This window comes from Neofelis nebulosa, chromosome 9 (assembly GCF_028018385.1).
Source record: "Neofelis nebulosa isolate mNeoNeb1 chromosome 9, mNeoNeb1.pri, whole genome shotgun sequence".
In the NCBI taxonomy this organism is placed as follows: Eukaryota; Metazoa; Chordata; class Mammalia; order Carnivora; family Felidae; genus Neofelis; species Neofelis nebulosa.
The window spans coordinates 97,505,258-97,531,189 of record NC_080790.1 but is presented as its reverse complement, the minus strand read 5'-3'; positions in this window follow the sequence as shown (position 1 = coordinate 97,531,189).

Genomic DNA, 25,932 nt, shown 5'->3' with positions numbered 1-25,932 from the left:
GCTTACCTGAGCTCAGAAATCTTCAAGATGAAGCACAACATTGCTGGCTGGGAGTGCTCAAGCTGGAAATCTCACTGCCAATGAGTGGTGCTACATCCCAGAGGACAGCCAGGGCCTGTGATTCATCTTGCTGACAGCCCATCAACGGTCAGCCTCGACAGTTCAGCCCTCGATCTTGGAGCCTGGAGGAGCTGGAAGAGGGAAGTTATCGGTGCCGATGTGTGAGTCAGGGCTTAGAGAGGCTGGCGTGAGTATGGGGACTACCTTCTCTGATTTTAAAAGTGCATCCACAGGATGAGTGTTTTTGCATGAAGAAAGTGCTGGAAGAGTCACATCTCCACTTCCCACGGAGTTTTCAATAACCAAATATGTGATTTTAAGAGGGACATCTTACCTCGAAAGAGAGCCCATGGCATCCCTAAGAACATGAAGGAGTTCATAAAGGCTCATGTCTGATTTCAGCTGCTGCTGTGGAGGACAGCCCTTCCAAGCTTCAGGGGTATATGTGCATCCCAGATGCATGTGTGTGCGTATGAACATGTGTGAGTATAGTGTGCACACATTTGTATGGGAGTAGTTAATGCCCCTGGGACAACTCTCACTCCAGAGGGTCTAAAGCAAGTGGATAACACCCAGCTGCTTTCTTTGAGGCAGATGATTCTGGGGGGCACTGTGCATGATTCCCAGTGGAATCGAACCCCCATTTCCCAGCAGCAACCTCAGTATATGCCCTCTCATTGACCTTTCATCTTCTCCTGTCTTACTCCTAGCTTTACTGTCCTAAAGAAGTAATCTATACCTAAGTCCTTGTCTCAAAGATCCTTAGGGCTAGAGAATCCCAAACTTAGGGGACATGGGTTTTGTTTGTTTGTTTGTTTAATCTTTTCTGGCAAATGGCTGTGATCCTCCATTCTGGTGGAGGGTCTAAAGCCAGTGGATAATGCCCAGCTGCCTTCTTTCAGGTAGATGATTCTTGGGGGGCACTGCGCATGATTCCCAGTGGGAGCAAACCCCTGATGCCCAGCAGCTACTTCAGTATATGCCCTCTTATTGACCTTTCATCTTCTCCTGTCTTACTCCTAGCTTTACTGTCCTGAAGAAGTGATCTGCACCTAAGTCCTTGTCTCAAAAGTCCTTACTGCTGAAGAACCCCAAACTTAGGGGACATGGTTTGTTTGATCTCTTCTGGAAAAGGGCCGTAATCCTCCATTCTGCTGCCTCCAACATATCCCCAAAACCCACAAAAGCCACTGAATGAGAGAGGAGGGCAGCAAAATTCAGGATGGTGGTTTGAATTTGGTGTCATGGAAGCCGAGAGCTCCATGCAAAGCACAGGGACTGCTGTGAGCATGGAAGGTGTAGATGCCACAGGAAGGCCTCTGGCATCAACCAGGAAAGTTCTTCATTACCTGTTTAGGGTGTGGGATCCCAAATATGAAACTTAAAGTCATGATTCTGTTGCTTAAAAATGCTCCAAAGCCAGTGGGTTATGGTCTAGCCCTCTTTAATGAGGGTGAAAGCTTTTCCCCAAAGCAAGCGTGAACAGCACTCTCCTCTTCATGTATCTGATCTGTATTTGTTTGCCTTTGACCATAGGAGATGGATTGCACGTCTTTGGGGGAGGAGTTGGGAAGTTGAGCCCTTAGCTTCAGGACATCCTACCATTCTTTCTGAGGGAGCAGGTGAGAAGGCTCAGGTCCCGATGATGGCCGTACACCAAGCCAGTTACGCCTGTTGGGTGAAGCCGGGGGAAAAACCTCATGATGCTGTCTCCACAGCATGCTTGTTCACCTAAAACCAGGTCAGAGCAATCATCAGGGACAACAAGGAAGGGGGAGACAAGTCACAAAAATATACCACACTGCTTGAATCGGGCTTGGCGAAAAGTCCAGGTTCATAAGGCATAGAAGGAATGGTACTTTGTCATGGTAGGTTTGCTTTGCTTACTTAAAATGGGCACACTGAGCCAAAAAATATACATCTCACCTGTTATGTAGAGGCTGTGAATGGAGTTGGAAAGCATTGGCCAGAGACCTCTCTGGGAGTTAGGTATCAACACCCTGCCATTTCTAGATGCAAAATTCCTTCATGGCGGTGGTTCTCAGAGATTAGTGGGAGGGTATTGGCCTGGCTGCCTGGACTCCACTCCTGGATAGTCTAATTCAGTATGCCTGGGGTGGTTCCTGGCATCTGAATGTTTTTTACATGCTTCCTAGTTTTTTTTGAGATGTAATCAGGTTTGGGAATTTGTGCCACATTAGGGCATGTTGGTCTCATTTGTAGGTCAGGCACATCAGGAGACACTATGGCCAATTCTGGCATCTTGAAGGCTGTGGGGCAATCAGCTGGCACCTGGGAGATACAACATCCTTCATGCTTGCAATTCAGGGAAGGGGGCAGAGTTCTCTGATGGGAGCTTCCTGCGATGGGGGCAGAAGAGCTTGTTAAAGGGCTGGTTATTGGACTTAAATACCTGCAAGTGACCTTGCTTGCAGTTCTTTAATGCCATTTGAAACGTCCCAAGTTCTAAAGTTTCTCAGAGGAGTAATCAAGGTAATCTGCTTTCCTTTCTTCTATAAAACTGTGTCCCTCCTCCCTGATGAGATGTTCAAGGACATGTCTGCATTTGGTCCCATTTCATCCTGGAGAAAATAGAAGTGTGGACTGAGGAAGGCTTTGCTCAAAGTGGAGGTGAGGTCCCAGGGCATGAAGAACCAGGAAAGAGGGAAGAGGAAGGACTGTGATGAGAGGAAAGAGAGGTGTGGAAAGAATGAAATGGAGAGAGAGATGGAAAAAGACATGAAGGAAAGGGAGCATGAGGAATGGAAAAATGAGAGGCAAATGGCACTGGTAGCTTATTCCAGATTCCACAGGCAGTGATTAGCAGGGCAGGTGCTGTTCTTCTGCATCCAGGTAGGATATGGGTATCTGCCATTTCCTCCAACTCATGGGGTTGGCAGAGCTCCTACAGTACCACTGATTAGCTTGACCACAGTGGAAAGTACTTTGATTCTTGCCTGCTGCATACAATACCTAGATGCTGGGGCACAAAATGGAAGGAGAGATGTGGGCACTCTTCTTTTTAGGGAAAGGACTGAAATAGAACCAGAGTATGGTCATTCAGTCATTGCTGGTGCCATTATGAACCCAGAGGAGGGCAGTTCTACATGGACTGTGGTTGGATAGCTCACCTCTGTCAGCTATTTCCTTTTGGGAATCTGCTCCTTTCTTGGCATTTGATTCATTTTAGGCTAAAAGATAGTTTACTTGTGATTAGCCTTGGTAGCCATGTTAATCTCTTTAGCAATGACTTATTCCTGACTACTGGCTCTCTACATGTTCCTCTGCTCTGAGATGGTATCCATCTGGTCTATCTGGTTCACCAAGGGCTCTGGGTTATTGCTGTTCATTCAACACATATGTTGTAAGCATCTCTGTTGGGGCAGACACTGTGGTGTTACTGACTATATAATGGTAAACACGTCCTTGCTATTTTGGAACTTATGGTCTAGAACATCAGTTCTCAACCCTGTATGCACATTACAGTCACCTCAAGTTACCCCTGTGCAGGCCCTATCTCTGACTCATTGCATCAGAATCTCCAGTGGGGATCCAACTAATTCTGAGGCTCACCCAGCTTTGAGACCCCCTGGGAAACGATGCTTTCTAAATATTAATATTAATTGGGTCCTAGAATCCCACCTTGGTTCCTCAGTGGGGACACGAAAACCATCTGATTTCCCATCTGTTCTCTGAGTAGCATTTCATACATGGCTGTTATGGTTGCTGGATGCCTCGGATGCCTCATCCTTCCACTGACCCGGACTCAGTGCTAAGGCCAGCCATGGGTCGAACTTCTGCAGCTTCCATAACACCATTTCCTGTATTTGTCATCCTAGCCCTGAGGGTGGAGTGGCCTCTACCTGTCATTAATCTTTATGTGGCTTCTCAGCTGTTCCATCACCCATGTAACCAATTCCCTGTAATAAATTCCCTCTTTTTGGAGTGTCTGGGTTGGTTTCTGTTTCCTGAAGGGACCCTGACCTATACAAAGTAAAATGTAATGGCAAGCATCTATAAAGTGGCAGATTCCCTCATCCCTTGTGAGTGGTGCATATGGTGTGAAAGGAAGCAGAGACCAAGTTTGTTGAGAAAAGGATGTTCAGAGACCAACGTTGTTGAGAAGAGGAAGTTCACATGCTGTATCTGAAGCATCCACAACAGAACTTCTAACAGGTGGTCCATGGCCTACCTGCATGCAAACCCTCAAGTGCTTCCTGGCTGCCACTTCCAACTGCTGGATCAAATTATCTGGCTGGGTTCAGAATTTGTCAATTTAAGGGGGTTCCTCCAGAGGTTGAGATGTATCCTGATACATTTAGCCATGCTGCAATAGAAAGCTGCTAATGATCTGACCCTCTCAGAGAAGCATCTGTACTTCCTCAGGGTCAACTTCAGTTCCACCTCTAACTCATTTTCTCTTTGAGCAGGAGAATGTCTTCTTACCATATGGGATAGCTCCATGAGTAACAACTGACCTGTCTTGACATAGCACCAACTCACATGCATCTCTCTCAAAAATCACAGTGTTCTGGGGCCACCGGCATGGCTCAGTCAGTTGAGCGTCTGACTTTGGCTCAGGTCATGATCTCACGGTTCATGAGTTCAAGCCCCACATTGGGCTCACTGCTGTCAGCAAAGAGCATGCTTCAGATCCTCTGTCCTACTCTCTCCGCCTCTCCCCTTCTTGCACTCTCTCAAAAATAAATTAAAAAAAATTTTTTTTAATCACAGTGTTTTTGGAACTGGAGGAGAGGTCCAGTGTATGAAAGCAGTGTGACTTTTCAGAGAGCAAAGGGCATGGAAACTTCAACTCTCAGATCTACACCACAATCCATGGTCAGGAATCTTGGCTGCATATTTACCCTCTAATGATCTCCAATATTTGACAGTAACCTTTCCTTGTAGGGTAACTGTGAAGAGTAAATGAAATAATAGCTGTCAAATTCCCAACACGTACTGGGCATCAACACCAATAGGTTCCTTTCCCCGCTTGTCCCTTCCTCCCCCAACTTGATGTAAAAGTCCAGCAGAAGAAACTGGGATCAAGAACTACTTGGGCTTCTATTTGGCTTACTCATTCCTACTTCTCTTTCTCATCATGGTAAACTGGGAATTCTGTTGTGTGCTATGGATGATTTTCCTTCCTGTAAATGACAATGACACATAATATTTGTAATTATTGTTTACTAGGTATTTATTGCCTCTTTTTCTAAGTTTCTTTGAGATACGAACCTCACTCCCCCATTGTTTAAAAGTATCTTGCGGGGCGCCTGGGTGGCGCAGTCGGTTAAGCGTCCGACTTCAGCCAGGTCACGATCTCGCGGTCTGTGAGTTCGAGCCCCGCGTCGGGCTCTGGGCTGATGGCTCGGAGCCTGGAGCCTGTTTCCAATTCTGTGTCTCCCTCTCTCTGCCCCTCCCCCGTTCGTGCTCTGTCTCTCTCTGTCCCAAAAATAAAATAAAAAACGTTGAAAAAAAATTTAAAAAAAAAAATAAATAAAAAAATAAAAGTATCTTGCTGGGAACATCGTATATATTTGATAAATACAGAACCCTCTCATATATATATATATATATATATATATATATATATATATATATGTATATATATATATATGTGTGTGTGTGTATATATGTGTGTATATATATATATATATTTGTTGTTATCTTTGTTTTTTTAAATAAAATTTATTGTCAAATTGGTTTCCATATAACACCCAGTGCTCATCCCAACAAATGCCCTCTTCCATGCCCATCACCCACTTTCCCCTCTCCCCCAACCCCCATCAACCCTCAGTTTGTTCTCAGTATTTAAGAGTCTTTTATGGTTTGCCTCCCTCCTTCTCTGTAACTTTTTTCCCCCTTCACCTCCCCCATGGTCTTCTGTTACATTTCTCAAGATCCACATATGAGTGAAAACATATCGTATCTGTCTTTCTCTGCCTGACTTATTTCACTTAGCATAATACTCTCCAGTTCCAACCACGTTGCTGCAAATGGCCAAATTTCATTCTTTCTCATTGCCAAATAGTATTCCATTGTATATATAAACCACATCTTCTTTATCCATTCATCAGTTGATGGACATTTAGGCTCTTTCCATAATTTGGCTATTGTTGAGAGTGCTGCTATAAACATTGGGGTACAAGTGCCCCTATGCATCAGTACTCCTGTATCCCTTGGGTAAATTCCTAGCAGTGCTATTGCTGGGTCATAGGGTAGTCCTATTTTTAATTTTTTGAGGAACCTTCACACTGTTTTCCAGAGTGGCTGCCCCAGTTTGCATTCCCACCAACAGTGCAAGAGGGTTCCCATTTCTCCATATCCTCGTCAGCATCTATAGTCTCCTGATTTGTTCATTTTAGCCACTCTGACTGGCGTGAGGTGGCATCTCAGTGTGGTTTTGATTTGTATTTCCCTGATGATGAGTGACACTGAGCATCTTTTCATGTCTGTTGGCCATCTGGATGTCTTCTTTGGAAAAGCGTCTATTTATGTCTTCTGCCCACTTCCTCACTGGATTATTTGTTTTTCAGGTGTGGAGTTTGGTGAGTTCTTTATAGATTTTTAGATACTAGCCCTTTATCTGATATGTCACTTGCAAATATCTTTCCCCATTCCATCAGTTGCCTTTTAGTTTTGTTGATTGTTTCCTTTACAGTGCAGAAGCTCTTTATCTTGACGAGGTCCCAATAGTTCATTTTTGCTTTTAATTCCCTTGCCTTTGGAGATGTGTCAAGTAAGAAATTGCTAGAGCTGAGGTCAGAGAGGTTTTTTCTGCTTTCTCCTCTGGGGTTTTGATGGTTTCCTGTCTCACATTCAGGTCCTTCATCCATTTTGAGTTTATTTTCATGTATTGTGTAGTGGTGGTCTAGTTTCATTGGTGGTGTAGAAAGCGGTCTAGTTTCATTCTTCTGCACATTGCTGTCCAGTTCTCCCAGCACCATTCGTTAAAGAGACTGTCTTTATTCCATTGGATACTCTTTCCTGCTTTGTCAAAGATTAGTTGGCCATACATTTGTGGGTCCAATTCTGGGGTCTCTATTCTATTCCATTGGTCTATGTGTCTGTTTTTGTGCTAATACCATACTATCTTGATGATTACAGCTTTGTAGAGGCTAAAGTCTGGGATTGTGATGCCTCTGGTTTTCGTTTTGTTCTTCAAAATTACTTTGGCTATAAAGCGTAAGAGACTGTTAAAAACTGAGAACAAACTGAGGGTTGATGGGGGTGGGAGGGAGGGCAGGGTGGGTGATGGGTATTGAGGAGGGCACCTTTTGGGATGAGCACTGGGTGTTGTATGGAAACCAATTTGACAGTAAATTTCATATATTAAAAAATAAAATTAAAAAAAGTTACTTTGGCTATTCAGGGCCTTTTGTGGTTCCATACAAATTTTAGGATTGTTTGTTCTAGCTTTGAGAAGAATTCTGGTGCAATTTTTATTGGGATTGCATTGAATGTGTTGACTGTTTTGTGTAGTATTGGCATTTTAACAATGTTTATTCTTCCAATCCATGAGCATGGAATGTTTCTCCATTTCTTTGTGTCTCCCTCAATTTCCTTCATAAGATTTCTATAGTTTTCAGCATACAGATCTTTTACATCTTTGGTTAGGTTTACTCTTAGCTATTTTATGGTTCTTGGTGCAATTGTGAATGGGATCAGTTTCTTTATTTCTCTTTTTGTTGCTTCATTATTGGTGTATAAAAATACAACCTATTTCTGTACATTAATTTTGTACCCTGAGACTTTGATGAATTCATGTAACAGTTCTATCAGACTTTTGGTGGAGTCTGTCAGGCTTTCCATGTAGAGTAGCGTATAGGGTTTAATTTGCAAGATGTGTACTCCCACAAGTGGAATAAATTCTCTCAAGTACTATGCCTGCAATTGGAATAGCTGCCATTAGGTGGAAGTATAGTGCTGTGGGATGCCTTTGATGTTATTCAGCCTCTCAGGAGGCACTGATTATGGCTATGCACTTGATCTGGTACAGGGGGATAAAAACCTTTATCAAAACATTGTAAAACATTTAGCTAATCATCAGCTGCATATCCTGTGATTTCTGTTTACTTTTTTCCCCCTGCCTAGCACTTGGTATTTTATTATTTTATTTATTTATTTTTAAATTTTTAATGTTTTATTTATTTTTGAGAGAGAGAGACAGTGCAAGCAGGGGAAAGGCAGAGAGAGAGAGAGAGAGAGAGAGAGAGAGAGAGATATGGAATCTGAATCAGGCTCCAGGCTCTGAACTGTCAGCACAGAGCCTGATGCAGGGCTTGAACTCACAGACCGCCAGCCAAAGTCAGACACTTAACCAACTCAACCAACCAGGCACCTCTATTTTTATTTTTTAAATATAATTTATTGTCAAGTTAGTTAACATACAATGTATACAATGTGCTCTTAGTTTCGGGGGTAATTCCCACAATTCATCACTTACATATAACACCCAGTAGCATTTGGTATTTTAAATTACATCTTTTCACACTTTTCTTCATTTATAGTCCATCCACACCTCTAAATAATTCTTGTCATCTTATGGTCCTTTATTTATTTATTTTTATTAGAATGCCTATCTGAGTTTATTTACCTTTTATTTACCTTTCCTCTCTCTCTCTCTTTTTTTTTTTTAACTGCACGAATTACTTACTAAGATTCTGCTTCGTTTGGAATAAATGCTTAATCAATCCAGTAATATCCTTTCGTTTCTCTCCAAGAGAATTCCAGACTTTATATAGGTGGAAAAGCTGTAGCCATTCTGTACTGGAAAGCTATTTTCCTTCTTTAATATTTGGAACTGAGAAAAACAGAGCATACAGAGAAAGCACGGGTGGAGGGGTGGGGAAAGAGAGAAAGAGAGAGCTTTAGATATGTGTAACCAAGGGTTTTTTCATAGTGGTCTCATGAGAACTTGTGTGGATTAATGAGACACACAATTGTAATGGTTTTCCTAAGCATTGTATAATAATATTACCAGGAAAACCTCCCTGCCCATCAAAATTCAGTCTGAAAAATTTTGAGTGTGAGAAAGTGTGTATGGGAGGGGGATGAAGTTCAAGTACAGAAATTAGTGTCTGCCCATAATGCCTTTATGCTTTATGGAGCTCCTTCCTTATCCTACCATGCTTGAGCCCTGAAGCCTGAGCCTCTAACTGCCCATTTATTCCTTGGGACATCATCTCCAAGAGGAGAAACAGAATCAGTTTCCCATGCATGAAAACACAAACATCATTTGAATGGTGCCTAACAGAAACCTCCAGCTTTGAAATATTTCCTGTTGAAAGGAGAGAAGAGTAGAGAAAAATACGAGTGGGGATACTAATATCCAATGCCCTTTTGTGGCAGCTGCCTACGGGTTTTATATGCATGAACCCCAACCCCACTTACCATCCTGTTCTCTTGTTATGTAACAGAGCATCCCAAAACTTAGTGGCTTAAAACACTAAAATAAGTTTTATAAAGCTTAAAGGTAAGTTTTATTATATCTCATGATTTTGTGGGTCAGAAACTCAGGCCAGGCTCAGCTGACCAATTCTTCTGCACCACACCCATCAATTCGGGTCATTTGGTTGTTGTCAGGGGGTGGATGGGCTGGTCTGGGTGGTCCAGATCATTTCATCCCTTATCTAGGGGCTTGGAGGGATGGCTGGAAAGTTGGATGGTTGGCCAGAGCATGTACACACCACCAGTGTGTAGATCAGGTCTCCCGGAGAGAATGTTCTGAAAGATCCAGAAGGAAGCTGCAATGCTTCTTCTGATCCTGCCTTTCCATGGAATCCCAGAACATCATTCTTTGCCATGTTCTCTTGATCAACAAACCACTAAGGGAAGCTCTGATACAGGAGGTGAGAATTAGATTGCTCTTCTCACTGGGAAGACTAGCAAAGGGTATGTGGCCATTTTTCCTTTACCTCACCTTCTTTAGATTCTCTGCGTGTTGTTAATCTATCCACACTTGAATATGAGCTCTACGAAGACCAGGATCTTTGTTCCCCCCAGCTCCCCACTGATGCATCCGAAGCACCTAAAATAGTGTCTGGAACATAGTAGGTGCACAGTTAATAATTGTTGAATGCTGAATGATTTCATTTAATCTTCTTATTGCCATTTGAGACAGCTATTTTTGTTATCACTATTTTACAGATAAGAAATGGAGGAACATAGAGGTGAAGTCATTTGTTCAAAGTCACACAGCTATCGTGTGGCAAAGCCAGGGCTTGAACCTAGGTCTCTCTGATGTACTTTTGTAGATGGGGAACTAATTCAAGAAAGAAACCCAGCATACAAGAGAGCAGGCAAAGACCTGTAATTATGGACTTTCCTTACTTCTCAAGCCAAATCAGTGACTGGCTTAGGGTTGGTGGTTTTCCCTTGAAATGGTTTATCTCATTTGCTGGCTTTGCCTTCTTTTTACCAGGAAGCCCTAGGGGAAGACTGCTGTGCCAAGTTGAGTGTGGGGCGAGCTCAGTGCCTCTCTCAGCGCTGCTGGCACTGATAGTCCGGGCCTCTTGGACGTGGAAAAGTCTCTTCATTTGATTGTGAAATCAAGCTAGGCCCAACTGTGATGAGCAGCAGTTTTTTTGCATTCCTGTTGAATAATTCTGTGTAATATCCTCTTGGCTATATTTAGACGTGACACACGGTCTCTGTTTGTTAAGACGACGAGACAACCTAGGGGACAGTGTCGCCGGAGCCACCCCATGCAGGCAGAGCTGGGTGACTGCAGTCGCACCTCCTCTCCTGTCCCATCCCCCTCTCCTCCCATTGCAAATGTTAAGTTCCCCAAGGTCTCCAGGGCAAAGCCAGCCTCCCTGGACACTTTTGTTTTGTCATCTCTGGAACAGCTTCAGTGAAATGACATCATATGACCTTGTCAAATCCTGTGAAATCTTTTCCCATCTACTTAGAAGTATTTTGGTGCATGCGATTTCTTTTGGGGTGGAGGGCCCAGATTCTGGCAGTTGGAAAAGTTCTTTATGGCTTGTCGTATGATCCTCCTTTGTCTCAGCTCTGGCCACCCCTGCCACAGACACACTGTCCTCTTTGCTAGATGCAGCCCCATGTAGGGGGCCAGCCTGAAAGTGGCCTTGCTAATTGGTGATGCTGGACCCCTGGGGGCAGAGCAGAGCTGCTCCATACCAGGTGGAAGATGGAAAGCATGGCCCAGCGGGGTTTTGCTGTAGCTGGGGTAGCAACTAGGGCCTGCCCCGGGGTGGGGCCCTCAGTCGAGGGCAGAGCCTGGAGGATGGGTCACACTTTTTTTCTGTCACTATATTCCTCTCAGCCCACTTTTTAAAAAATTGAGGTAAAATTCACATAGCATGAAACTCACCACCAGCCATCACCACTGTCTAGTTCCAGAACATTTCCCTCAGCCCATGGAGGATCCTGTACCCATTAGCACTCACTCCCCTCCCCCAGTCCCTGTCAAACACTACTTTCTGACTCTTTTTTTTTTTTTTTTTTTTTTTTTTTTTTTGCTAGTTCTGGACATTTCATGTAAGCGGGATCATACAATATGTGTCAGCCACTTTCTTGTTCCCGCTGTTGGGGTGACAGTGAGCTCATATCAAGGGTGATCTGATGGAATCTTCCCTCAGCTGCAGGAGGGTCCCCACAAGGGATGCTGGGAGCCACTCAGCTCTCCTGGTGTTGAGGAACAGGGCCTGGGGGAGGATGCTCCCCTCCTTCACGTCTCAGGTGGACAATTCAGAGGTACCTGGTTGCCCACAGCAGTGACCAGCTCAATAAGGCAATAAAGCATCGTTGGGTTGACATTCTTTCCCTCAGCACTGCCAATCCTGTTCCACGAGCTAACTGCCCGGCTTCTGCAAACAACAAACAAACCGAACAACAAAAACAACTTCTTGCATGTGAGCCCTTAACTCAGGTGTTACTTTTTGAGGGTGGTGGGGAGACAGGCCCCAGAGAGGAAAACTCCCAGAAGGGGACTCTGTAGCCTTTGGACACAGCTGTGTCGGCTGATGTGGATATGGGGAGGCAGTGAATGCAGAGGCACTGGGGTCTTTCTCGCTTCCAGCCCAGCTCTGCTCCTCAAGGGGCTCCGCACAGCACTTCCCATCCCTGTGCTTCAGTCTCCTCATCTAACATGTACTACATACAAGGATGCCAGGAAGTTTCAGTGCTTATCAGCACTTACCAGACCCCTTGAGCTCAGGTACTCTACTGAGAGAAACGGATCTCCAGCCGCGCTCTACTTGAGCCCTCCCTGGACCCAACTGTCCAGATCTGTACTGTCTACGCAGTAGACACCTGTGTCTTTTTAAAAAGCAGTTATTTAAAATTAAATAAAAGATTCACTTCCTTTGCAGACTAGCCTCCTTTCAAGAGCCCCACATAGCTAGGGGCTCCTACATTGCTTGGCATGGATACTGGGCATTTCTGTTCTCGAAGAATTTTAGACAGCACTGCTCCCAACACTCTGAGTTATTCATTCATTAAATGTTTACTGTCCTTTCCCACCCCCATGCCTTTGATCATGGCCTTCCTCCTGCCTGGGCTGCCCCTTCATTTGGCTGCTTCCTTTCCCTGGAATGTCACCATCCCTCCGGAAGGTGAGGCTCTTCTGGGCTCTGATCAGCACCAGCCCTGTGTGTCATCAGCTGGCAGCTGGCTCTGCTCCATGTTGCCTGACCAGCTGCACCGGGCTCCTGGCTGCCAGTGCGGCTCAGGTGCTGCTCCCTCTGGCTTTGTTCTACGTGCCAGGATGGGGGACAGCAGCCATCGTTGGAGGGGTGCTGTTCTCACGGTGATGCCAGAAGTACAGGAGGCTGTGGACAGACACACTGTCACTTTGGCCCACATCCCACTGACCAAAGCAAGGCTGTGACTGAACAAATCAGAGGCAGAAAGTCCCCTCTGCCTTAGTGGGAAGCACTGCAAGTCATAAGGCCAGGGCCAGGGATACGGAGAGGAACACAGAATTGGAGGCAATTGCTTCATCCATGGCTTAGGAACCCACTCTCCCTCTTCCAACTTAGTGCCTTGGCTTTCGGGCCTCTGGCTGCCAAGAGGCTCCCCTAACACTTCTCCTCAGACTCAGATGGAGACCCGCGCCCATGATGACTCTTCCTCTGTCTCCTTCCACACCATGCTCCCTGTGAACACTGCCATCCCTTTGGTTCAGGCTCTCAGCTTCCTGGAAGGCACTGCCTTAAAAATATGAATCTCTGAGAATTAGTACTTCCGTTGAGATATTTGCAGGCTGACCCGGGACTATGTTTACTCAGATCAGTGAGTGTTTAATGATGTAGGCAGTGTGAACGGTATTTGGGGGCTCTGTTTATTGTCATCTGTATGTTCATAAACAGGAGCTGGGGCCAAAGATGTTTCTCCTGCAAGGAGCCCGTTAGGGCACTGTTCTGGGAGTCAGGACACCTGGAGTGGGCTTGAGCACTGTCAGGTTTCCTTTGGAAAAGTTTCTCCCCATCTCTGGGCTGTAGTTCTTCATGGGTAGAGTAGGTAATCAAGCTAATGGTTGCTATGGCCCCCGATGGCCTGAGATGTTGTGGTCCTGAATCCTCACTGTGTCCCTGGTTGGGCAACAATTGGCCCTGCTTTCTGATTGCTGTGTCTACCGACTTTTCCGGCCTCTGACTCTTGTTCTCTGCCAAGGAGCTGACTTCCATAAAAAGAGTTTCAGGGTCTACTTTTCCCAGAAGGTGTGGCGTGTAGAGATCTCAGAGTGGACTAAGCCATGCACGGGCACTCCCCAACCAAGAATCCCTTTGACCTTCCTCAGGGTGGGAGAAGGCCTTGCTGGGCATCAGTGCCATGTTGCAAACTCAAGTTAAACTCAGTCATATCCCGATCATGTTCCAGGGCAAGTTCAGGATTCCCCCTGAGGCGCTGGGTTTTGGCAATACCAGAGGCCAGAACCCTGGCTTTTGGGGTATAGCAGGGACTATACACACTCAAGTTTCACAACAGTGATGTTTAATTTTCTGCAGAAAACCCTGGGCTTTTCTTTCCCAGGAATCAAATAAACTAACATTTATCCAGAATGATTTGTTGCTCGTTTAGAAGTTCATATTTGGAGACAAGGATATTTCTGAAAAGGGCCCAGAAATAGCTGGAGAAAATCATCTGTTGGGTTGCTCACCTTTGGACAATGATGGAAGCAGGCAGAATGATTCATGGCTCCTGGGGAAGACGGCTCCCTGCAGGGCCACACCTGGGCAGCACTTCTCCAGGAGCATTTGCCAGGGCCAGGGTATCTGTGACAGGCTGCGGACTAGATGGAAGGAGATTTAGATAGGGATGTTAGGAGAAAAGGTTTTGGGGGTACTGAAGGTTGCAGGTGCTGGTCAGACAGGTGGATGCCGGAAGTGGCATAGTGCCAGACATAGTCTGCTAGGCAGGAGGGAGGGAGGAAAGCCTGCCCTGATAGTGCATCTCCCAGAACGGGGCTCTTGCAAATGAATCAGCCTCTAGTCTGTGACTCATGTCCTCCATGGAGCACCTACCATGTGTCAAGCACTGTGTGAGACTCTAGGTGTCCTAAGTGAATATGATCCTTGAGACCACCAAGCTTACTGTAACTGTTAATTCTATTTAATACAACTGACATGATACTGATAGAGGTCAGATAATATGCTGGGTGAATGAATGATCTTCTTTTCTCACCCTTAAAGAGAGGAATCATACTGTCTACATTTTATACAGAAGGAAGTTGAGTTTCTGAGAAGTTGAATAATTTGCCTTAGCTTACAACTAGTACAGAGGGGTTCTGGGAGAATTACCCATGACACTGGTGAAGGCCATTGGAATAAAGTGAACTACGTAAGCAATTTTAAGTATTCTACTAGCCACATTAAAAACAGTAGAGATGGGTTGCCTGGGTGGCTCAGTCAGTTGAGCGTCTGACTTTGGCTCAGGTCATGATTTTATGGTTCGTGGGTTCAAGCCCTGCGTCGGGCTCTGTGCTGACAGCTTGCAGCCTGTAGCTGCTTCCGATTCTGTATCTCTTTCTCTCTCTTTCTTTGCCCCTCCCCCACTCATGCTCTGTCTCTCTTGCTCTCAAAAAATAATAAAACATTTAAAAAAGTAAAAAAAAACAGTAGAGAGAACAGGTGAAATCAATTTCACTTTTATTTAACCCGATATGTCAAAAATATTATCATCTCAACATGTAATCTGTAATCTATATATATATATATATATATTTATTTTTTAATATATGAAATTTACTGTCAAATTGGTTTCCATACAACACCCAGTGCTCATCCCGAAAGGTGCCCTCCTCAATACCCATCACCCACCCTGCCCTCCCTCCCACCCCCCATCAACCCTCAGTTTGTTCTCAGTTTTTAATGAGCTAATTATTCTTTCTTTTTTTCCACAAAATCATTGAAAGTTGGTGGGCATTTCACCCTTAACAGCGCATCCCAAGTGGGACTTGCTGCCTTGCAGATGCTCGGCAGTCACTTGTGTCCACGGCATTCATACTAAACAGTGTAGTTCTAGAGGCACCATAGGGTTTTGCGGAGGTGGGGCCGGGCACTCCTGAGAAGCTCCCTGGTCATTTGGCTTCAAGGGCAAAGTGCCTCTGGAGCTGGACTTCAAGAACACAAATGCCACACCACCAAGTTTAAACTCCAGGGTGTACCCTTTTCCACACAGTGTTCCTGGGAGTCTCAGTGACCCTGGGGGTTAGCCAGGCAGAGAAAGGGGGGGAAGGGTGTGCCTGCAGAGGGAATGATCATAGATGAGGGCACAGATCCCCCAGCGCGGCCACCTGTTGAGGGAACTGCAAGTACCTGCCATGGGGAGGAGGGGGATGGCATGGGTTAGTTTGGGGAGGAGGCAGAGAGGTTATGGCAGGTCTCACGTGCCACCCCAAGGAGGCCGAGCTTCATTGTGATTGTCCAGGACTTACTTTTCAGTGGACAACTCAGGCAACTGCAAGCAAGCTGGGTTGGAGGGGCCAAGACTGAGAGCGGGGAGGGAACTCCCTCACGAGCAGGAAAGAAATGTTGAGGGGTGAGGCTGGGATACAGGGTGGGTGGGAGCATGGGTGTGCAGCAGTGAGACCGAAGACTGAACTCGGATGGATCGGATTGGAGTGAAGGTGAAGGAAGAATCCAGGAGGCTGTCATTTGCAAGGTTATATGACTTTTCTGCAGAAATCCCCAGTTGCCTGGGACAGAAGTAGAGGGCCAGGACTTTGGAGGACATCATGTCTACTTCACAGAAATAAAGGCGCTGATTTGACACCAAGAGGCAGCCAGAAGTACCTCGAATCTCCTTGCCACCTGTGCTATCCCCACCCCCAGCACAAATGATTCACCTTCCTCTGCCCTCTTATCTCCCTCAACTTCCAGTGAATGTGCCTGTTTCTTCCCATTTTTATTTCTCCCAATGGCCCACTGTTATATTGGGAACACATTTTTGTGGGGTCACCTGGAGGCACCTCTTCCAGAACACCTGTGGTAAATAGAAGCACACAAGCCACGGCTCCAGCATTGCTCTTTCTGGCTGTATTTGTCACACTTAGCCACAAGTCCTGGTTCCAGTCACATCAAAACACTACCTCTGCTGTGAGGGGCTTGAGATTCCACATTTCCAACAAACTTCCAGCAACCTTTGCTGCTGGTGCGTGAACCACACTTGAAGCACGAGGGGCCAGAGCTGGGGTCCTCAGCCTTGGCCAGTCAGCACAGAAGTAGCTGGAGAGACTGAAATGCCCAATGCCTAGGCTACACTCCACACTAATTAAAGCAGACATCTGGAAATGGAACCTAGCCTCAGTCATTTTTTAACATTTCTGCTTCTGGGGATCCTGGGTGGCTTAGTCGGTTAAGCATCTGATTTTAGCTCAGGTCATGATCTAATGGTTTGTGTGTTTGAGTCCAGCATCAGATTCTCTGCTGTCAGCATAGAGACTGCTTTGGATCCTCTATCTCCCTCTCTCTCTGCTCCTCCTCTGCTTACATGTGCTCTCTCTCTCTCTCAAAAATAAATAAACATTTTGGGGCACCTGGGTGGCTTAGTCAGTTAAGCACCCAACTTCAGTTCAGGTCATAATCTTGTGGTTCACAAGTTCGAGCCCTCCATCAGGCTCTGTGCTGACAGCTCAGACCTGGAGCTTGCCTCAGATTCTGCGTCTCCCTTTCTCTCTGCCCCTCCCCTGCGCGTACTCTTTCTCTCTGTCTCAAAAATAAATAAAACATTTTTTTAAATTAAAAAAAAAGGTAAATGAGCATTTAAAAAGATTTCTGCTTCTGCTCACTTGGAATACAGCCACATGGGAAGAAGTCCACGCTATCTGGCTGGAGAAAAGGCCCCAGAAGGATGAGACAACAATGTCAAAAGAGAGGCCACAGGGAAGAGAACATGATCCATTCCAGCTGAGGGTTCAGACACGTGAGTGAGCCTGACCAGCCCCAGGCCAGCTGCTCCAACAACACCACACAGAGCAGGGATGAGCTGTCCCCACAGAGCCCTGCCTGATTTCCTTACCCACAACATCATGAGTTTTTGGTGTTTTTTTTTTTAAGCCAAATGGTTGTGGTTTGTAAGCCAGTAAGCTTGGAGTGATTTGTTATGCAGTTGTAGCTAACTGATACAACCCACAGGACCTAAGTGCCTTGAGAGTAGGACCTATGTTGGTTTATAACCCCTACATGCTTAGCATTTAAGTTGGGATTCAGAGAATATTGGAGAAATGCTGAATGTCAGGGAAAGGCCCAAGTGAAAAATCACAGTGTTTTCCAAGCCAATTAAAGTCAGGAAGTGGAGATTTATTGTTTGGACATATATTCAGTAAAAATCAAAGCAAAACAGACAAGGCTCCCTCCTTCCCTGGAGGAGCAGTCATTCTCCTGCTGGCCTCCGCTGACTCTGCCTTCCGTTTCTCCCTGCTCAGTGCTTTCTTCGTGGTCCCAGCCTCCAGACACAGCTCTGCCACTCTGAGCAGTGATCAGTGAGGGGTAAATGGCTTCAGGGGTCTCTCTGCAAGGTGCTCAGCTTGGCTTCCTGTGACTCTCCACAGCATCTCTGTGCTTCTTCGGGGGCCTATGGCTCACCTCTCATTTCCAACAATGCCAGGACTGGAGCCTCAGAACTCCCTGAAGTGCCCCAAGGTGGCCTTGAGAAGGAACAGGTGGGAGAAGTCCAGAAGAGGAGCATTCTCAGGTCCTAGGTTGATTGGGGAGAGGGGGAGGGCAGCGCGGGCAGCAGCTCCTGGCCAGGAGGCCTGACTCTGCTCTGGGACATAGGCATAACTTGAGGATGCAGCATTAGAGATGTGGCTTTAGTTCCTCTCAGGGGTTCCTGTCTCAACCCTGGTGCCTGCTGCTGCCTCCAGAAGCATCTGTCCTCGCCATGAGGAACAATGCCCCAAGGTCTGGGCTTAGGGATCTGCCCTGCCCTCCACCCCCTGCTTTTATGTGAGTGGACACGGAGGGCATCCCTGGAGAAAATGTCTCCCGGCCCCTCCCTGGTGCCCGGCTAGTGCCAGATGCCGGGCTGTATTCAGGGTGGACATGTGAAGACCTCTTGGGGACACAGAGGCTATTAGTGGGACTGCTCAAAGTGGCCCATGAGCTGGTGCCAGGCCATCAGCTCTTTGGTACCAGTGGGTGACAAGATAAGCATTTAAGAACTTTCATGGCACTTCAACACTGCTGCAGCATCCATTCCTGTGACTTTGTACTTGACAAAAGTATTAGTTCACAATGGGATGGAAATGAAATAAAGCAAAACCATTGCAGAGAAGCAGCAGTGCGCTAGGAACTATGGGCTGTGCACGGACAGCAAGAGAGCTGCTCCTGGGAACCTCCCGGCCACCACACACCCCTGGTTTCATACTTAGGAAGCGGTGAGACATTCAGTCCCCCAGCATTCCAGCTGGTTCCCACGCCAGCCCTTCCTTCTCTGAGATCCTGTTGTCCCAAAGGCTCTCATAGTATGGCCTGCCCACCAGCGGAGTCAGCAAGACGTGGGAGCGCATTAGAAAAACACACATTCTCAGGTCCCTCCCAAGACCCGCTGCATCAGGAACCCTGGGCGCAGCAGTCTGCTTCCACAAGCCCTCCAGAGCATTCTGGTGCTTTCTTTAAAATGGCCCGACAGACACTTTTACGCTTTGCTTCCTTTGAATGGATCACTCTTCTCCACAACCATATTCTAAGCTCCTTGAGGGCAGAGGTCCAGAATTCCCCATCTGCTGTGTCTCAGCATTGAGATAGGAGCTGAAAAAGCCAACCATCAATACGTTTTGTCTCCTCAGATTCATTGCAATTGCTGTGCCCATTATATAGCCAGGCAAACTAAGCACTAAAAGGAACATGGCAAGACTGATTTTAGGACCAGATTGTGGAAGAATTGGGATGAAAATTCTCTTCTCTTCTCCCTGGCATCACTTGCTCCAGGAGCCTAGAATTAATTCCCTTCAGAGGCCCCTCTTCACTATTTCACAGTCCCCTACCCCTCCCGAAGTCTGTGCTCACCGGTTTTGGCCTTTTGTAGGGCCTGCTGGGTCTTTTAAATTTAAAAAACAAAAAGTTGAGGGACTACCAGAAAGAAGTGACCAACTCTGTGGGCAGTTTGGGCACTCAGAGAAACCTGATCTCTGTGGACCCATTGCTTGCTGTAGGCAAAACAGAGGCAACTTGGGATATTTCTCACAAACTGTCTTTTCTACAACAGCCCACCGGCCCTGAGGCCATGGTATTGTGGCACTTCTCTTCAGAGGTCTCAAGGAGTGGGACTACCCCTCATCCCGGTGGTGGCAGGGACTCTGATGGCGGGGCCGGGGGTGGGCCCCTGTGGCCTTGGTGCTCTGTGGGGCAAGATCTGGGGAAATGAGTATACCGTCTTGCTCCAGGTCTTGGAGCTCTGGCCTGCTGATGGCCTGCTGAAAGGAGGGAGGGAGGGAAGGGTTTGGAGAGAGTATAGGTGAGCCGGCACGTTTCCCATACTTGCCAGATGACAAGCTGCAGTAACGCAAGTCAGGAGATGGGCAGGGACAGACGTATGGAAACAGCTGGCTTCTGTGCTGAGGACCCTGGCACTGCCCTGGGGTCTGACCCCACGTTCTCACTTCTTCTTTCTCTCTGGGAAGAGCAGGTCTTGGACCTTGGCTTGTCGTGGCTCCTCCCCAGACCCCTGTGGTCAGTACTGGAGAGCTGGCTGTCTCTGAGCCAGCAGAGCTTGGGAGAGGCTCCGCTCAAACCAGCCCTCCTGGCCGGACAGCGATCATATTCTATTCCCCCAGCTCCCACACCTCTGCACACCTCCCTGCTATTAAGATATGATGCTCTGTGGCTCCAAACATTTTGGAGGTAGCGCCTAAGAGCAAGTGTCCCTCAGACTCCTTTTTGTGTCCCCACTGCTCTGTTTATTGTGGGGAACAAATTCAGGACATTAAGTATTGCAGGGCACCTGGGGCTCACCAGTTGCTTGACATGGCACCGTTAGAATAAAAGGCGGCTCCTACTCACTGTCCAGCTCACCTCCTGCCCTCACCTTCCCACTAGGTCATAGCTGATGTGCCTGCTGCCATTTCTCTTCCATGCCAGGCTCCTGCCCACCTCGGGGCTCCACGGTGTTGTTACATCTGCCTGGGTCATTCTGTGCTCATCCTTCCATGCCTGGATTCTTCGTCCTATTTGGGTCTGAGCTCACACATCATCTCCGCAGAGATAATCACATCTCATGACCACATACAGGGTCACCTGCCTTCCTTCCTCTGCCCCTTGCACTGCCCTGGCCTCGGGTACCCTCTCTTCAGTCCTTTCATTTATTTCCTTCCTGGCACGTGCCACCCTCTGCCTTTACTTCCACCTTTGTGAGAATGCTTACTGCTGTCTGCCTCCCTGGGATGAGCACTCCACAGAAGGGGGACCGTGTCTGGCTATTCCCTCCTGGATCCCAGTGACTTTATCCATGCCTGGCATCCTGTGAGTGTCAGTGGAGTACATCGTGAATTTGGAGACAAGAGGCTATATTAGCTTTCTGTAGCTTGTATTTTTTTCTGCTGTAACAAATTACCACAAACTAGATGGTTTTAAACAAAATAAATTTATTGTCTCACATTTTGGGGGTCCAGAAGTCCGCAGTTTCACAGGGCTAAGGTACTGGTAAGGCCACACTCTCTCTGAGGACCTCCAACATGCTCTTTGCCTCTTCCAGCTTCCGATGGCTGCTGGTGTTGGGGCCTTATCTCTACAATATCTACCCCCATCTCCACACTGCCTTTTTCTCTCTTATAAAGATACATATGATTGCATTTTAAGACCCACCAGGATAATCCAGATTAGGCAATTCCTCTCAATATCCCTAATTTAATCACACCATTGGACACATAAGGTCATAACTTCAGGTTGCAGGGATTAGGAGTTGGAAGTAAGAGCTGAGGTCACCATTCAGCTCACAACAGATGGAAATCATAATATGGCCTAGCTCATTGCACAAAATTGTTGGCAAGATCCAAGAACATTTGCAAAAGGATATGCATTGAAACTGAACAATTCCCTTCAAATCTTTGTTCTTAGTGACTTCTAGAAGAATGCAAGATGCAACATAAAAGTGAGTTCTTTCACTGACTACCAGGATGCTTTCTTCCATGCCTGTCACCACTGAAATATGGGATGGTGCAAGGGGAATTTGTTCTGACCTTGGTCTCCTGGGTGTCGCTGGCCCGGCAGCCTCTGTTGGTGTCACAGCCATGCTTTGATAGCAGCAGCTGCCTGAACTATGGGTATTTTGCTGAAAAATTAGACAAGACTGAAACAATTTGAGGGTTGTAGCCTGTTCACAATATTGCAAGCTCAGCAAAGATAACCAAATTTGCTTTGTGTGCAGAATGCCATTCCCTCTCTGGCAGGAAGCTCACAGTATCTTTCCAATAGGAGAATCCGGTGTTCAACTTAGTGGCAGAGGTGAAGGATGGACAGGCAAGGAGCTGAAGGCTGTGGGAGGGAGGTCAGGGGAGAGAAAACAGAAGATTACTGTAGGGATCTTCCTGGTTCCAACTAGAATTGCTGGGGAGTTTTAAAGCCCTGACACCTGGACCCTACCCCAGAGCTTTCTGATGTAATTGGTCTGGGTGTGTGTGCCCTGGGCAGCAAAGAGATTTTAAAGCTACCTGGATCATGTGTGGGCCACGCTCAAGATCTCTGTGCTAAACTCTGACAAGGACCAGGCTATAACTCTGCATAAGCATGGTGAAAATGATGGTCTTAGGTTTGAGGGTTCAGCCAGGTCATTGGATGGGGAGAGGGAAAGTTGGGGGTTTTCTTGGGTGATTTATGTATAAAGTACACAGCTACTGAGGCACCTGGGTGGCGCAGTGGTTACATGTCTGACTCTTGATTTTGGCTCAGGTCTAGGTCTCACAGTTTGTGAGTTCAAGCCAGACTCCATGCAGACAGTGCAGTCTGCTTGAGATTCTCTCTCCCTCTCTCTCTGCCCCTCCCCCCCTAATAAACAAATAAGCTTTAAAAACCCCACAGAGCTTCCCAGTTGATTTATGTATAAAACAGGAGCACCCCAGCTTTCCAGGTCCCTCTGGTATTTGGGGAGCTGATGTTATGGTCCCTGGAAACAACCTTAGGTTTGAGCTGGTTTAGCTTCCCAGCCCCTACTGAGGTCCCAACACAGGTCAGTGGTTCTCAAACTTTAATGTGCACATGAATCACCTGGGGATGTTGTTCAAGCACAGATTTGGATTTGATAGCTCTGGGGTGGGGTCTGAGATCCTGCATTTCTCAAAAACCCCAGGGCTGCTGCTGGCCCTGTTTTAAGGAGTAAGGAGCACAAATGTGGTCTGCTTTAGCAGCCCACTGCCATCAGGCTTTGCCAAGGAACCTTCTGGAACTCAGCAGGGCTACTTCTAGTTGGGATTTCAGTGGCTTCAGGAGATGTAAGTGTGGCCAATGTGTAACAATGTTACACTGCTTGGTGCTGTGCCCTGGTTTTCTCCAAGGTGCTCTCTTGGCTCTCAGTGGGAGCAGTGGTTCTCAACTTTGGCTGCACACTAGAATCATCTTTTGAGATTTAAAAAATGTGGATGCCTGGGTCCCACCCCCATAAAATCTGGTTTGCTTCATCTAGGGTTTTGCCTGCCCACTGGGATTGTTAAATCTCCCCTGCGGGTCTGACTTGACTCTGAGGCTAAGAACCACTGGCCTTGGCAGAGATTCTCCAGTGTAGAACCAGTGCAGAAGGAGTGGGGTCTCCTAGGAGCTTGGGAGAAAGGGGAATTCTCAGACCCCACCCAGACTCACTGAGTCAGGGAGTCGGGGTGAAACCTGGCAATCTGTGGTCTGACTGCGATCTTTGCTACTCTGATACACCCTGACTTGCAGGATATGGAGGCAGCACAAATCTTGTTTGTAACCCAACCACTGCCCTGAGGACGTATATGGGGTAGGGGGGCCCGGCTGTGTCTTCTTGGGAAGGCTTGTGCAAAACCAGTTGTTCCTGAAGGGGGCTCCTAGGACCCTGTGATGCCGGGAGACTGTGGGGTGATTCAGCAACCTTATTAGGCCCCCACGTTTGGGGGCTGGCTGCTCTGGCTGCCTCCGCAGGCCACCTTCCAGCCCCAGATGCACCAGCTATTTAAAGTCTCAGCTGAATAATATTTTCCGTCATGTGGAGCAGACTTTACTTAGAAGTCCTTCGGGGCTCCTGGGGGTCATGTTTCTCAGCTTATCTATGACTGTCTGGACCCGAGTCCCTGGGACAGATCACTTGTTTCTGGTTTTTCCCTCCTAATTGAGGCCTAATTGAGGGGGAGGGGGAGGAGAATGACCTGGAATGTCCCCTTCCCTTGTAGGAAGCCTCCCAGAGCACATGTAACCTTCACAGCCTCTCATCCTGTGAGAAAGGGTGGCTGTGAGGGAGGGTGAACCATTGCCGAAGTTCACACCGCTCATCCGTGACAGCCCCAGGTCTCAAATATAAATCTCTGGCTGAGCGGGCTCATTGTCCCGCCCCACACTGTGTTTTAGGGGCTGTGTTCCCCCCTCACAGGCTGTGAGCCTGCCACCCTTGGGGACTGATTCCAGATTGAAGGTTGGGTGATTAACTGCTGAATGACAGGAAGTCCCTGCCTGTTATCTAAGGTATGAGTAGAGTCCCATCCCAAGAGGCATGGCACCCATCAGCCATCAGCCATCTCTCCCTCCTGAGCAGGAGGGGGAGAAGCCTAGACTGCCCCTTAGGCTCCTGGCAGAGCTAGCTGATGGGTACTCTCCCCACATCCAGGACCAGTCTGTTCAGGCACCAGAGGCAGATGGCCTGCTTTCCAACACCCTCAACGAGACATCATCTGCTCACAGGATCACTGTCTTTGGGTGACATCTGGGACTCTGGCCCTGAGCTGGAGGTGTCCTCTTAGGTACAGCCCCTGGGGGTAGTAGTGTGGGCATGGGGACAATTGGCCTTCCATGTCATCAACAAAGTCCTCAGCCAGTCCCATGGGGGCTTTGGGCCAGTCTGGATAAAAGCATGGGGGCTTTTTATGTATGTGTACTCCCACCATTGCCAAATTTGGGAAGCATGTGAACCTGGGTGAGGAGAGGTGCACGGAGGGGGAGGGGATCTGCCAGCCAGCTCTCTGGAGGCTAAGTGAGCACGTGCCCTGACCTGATGGAGGGATCCGAGTGAACACAGAGCACCCACTGCAGTCACATGCCAGTGAGCCAAGCCCATTCCAGGCCAGCCTGAGGGGCTGTGTCTCATGAGGGAGCAGAGCCGGTGTGGCCATGAATGAGGCCTAAGAGTACTTGGGCTTCAATCAGTCTTACTACTCATTAGCTGTAGGGCCTGAGGAAGGCTACACAGTCTCTCTGTGACTCAGTTTTCTTGACTGTAAAATGGAGATACTATTGGCATTTATTTTCATTGCGAGGATGAACGGAACTATCATGTGGAAAGAATTTAACTCAGTGGTTGGCAAAGTGCTTAATAAACAGCATTTTGTTCCTGGAAAGGGTTTCGTGTGCTGAGGAAACTCCCTGAGCATAGAGAATGCCAAGTCTGAGGACAAGTATGACTTTGGGGTAGGAGAAGACCAAGAGGGTGTACCCCTTCCTGGCACACACATGCATGCATGTGCACACACACACACACACACGCGTGCACGCATACACACACACACACACACACACACACACACACACACATACACCCACCCCCCAGGGAAAGGCTACCATGGCAAGAATGTGCAGAATAATAGCAGTCAATGTTCAGACTTAGAGTTTCTACATGAACTTGTAAAGCCCCACCAGGAAGTTGGGAATCCCAGGGAAGGCTACCCACAGGTAGGGTACTAGCGAGTCTCGTCGGCAGTCAGGTAGACATATGGAATGGTTCTGAGGTGTCCCTCCAAGTCTCCTGGAACTCTTCTGGGCTCCTGAGATACATACAGATTTGATGGTGTCCCCAGTGGGGAGAACAAGGAGCATTTGGACTGTCAACCCAAGCCTGCTGGGAATATGGCAATGGCTGAGAACCAGGCGGGGGGATGTGTAGCTCCAAAGACACCGGAATGGGCACATGCTGACCATAACCTCGAGGCTCCTGCTGATACCTCGGTGCCAGGAGTGCCTACCTCCTCACCTCCTCAGTCACTGGTTTTATAAGCCCCCCAGAGAAAAGGAAGGAGAGGGAAAAATTCAGCTTCAGTCTGAGATGACCAAGTTTACTGTCATAGAGATAAATTAAGTTCCTCACCCCCAGCAGGAGGAATGGGGGTAAAAAGTAGTGACTAAGTTACATGGTTGTGGAAAAAGTGTTGCACTGGTGTCTGAATTCTGGACCTGAATGTTCCCACCTCTTTAGGTCTCTTGAAACCCATCCATCACTCACTTAGCATTCCCACTTCTGACGGTTTCT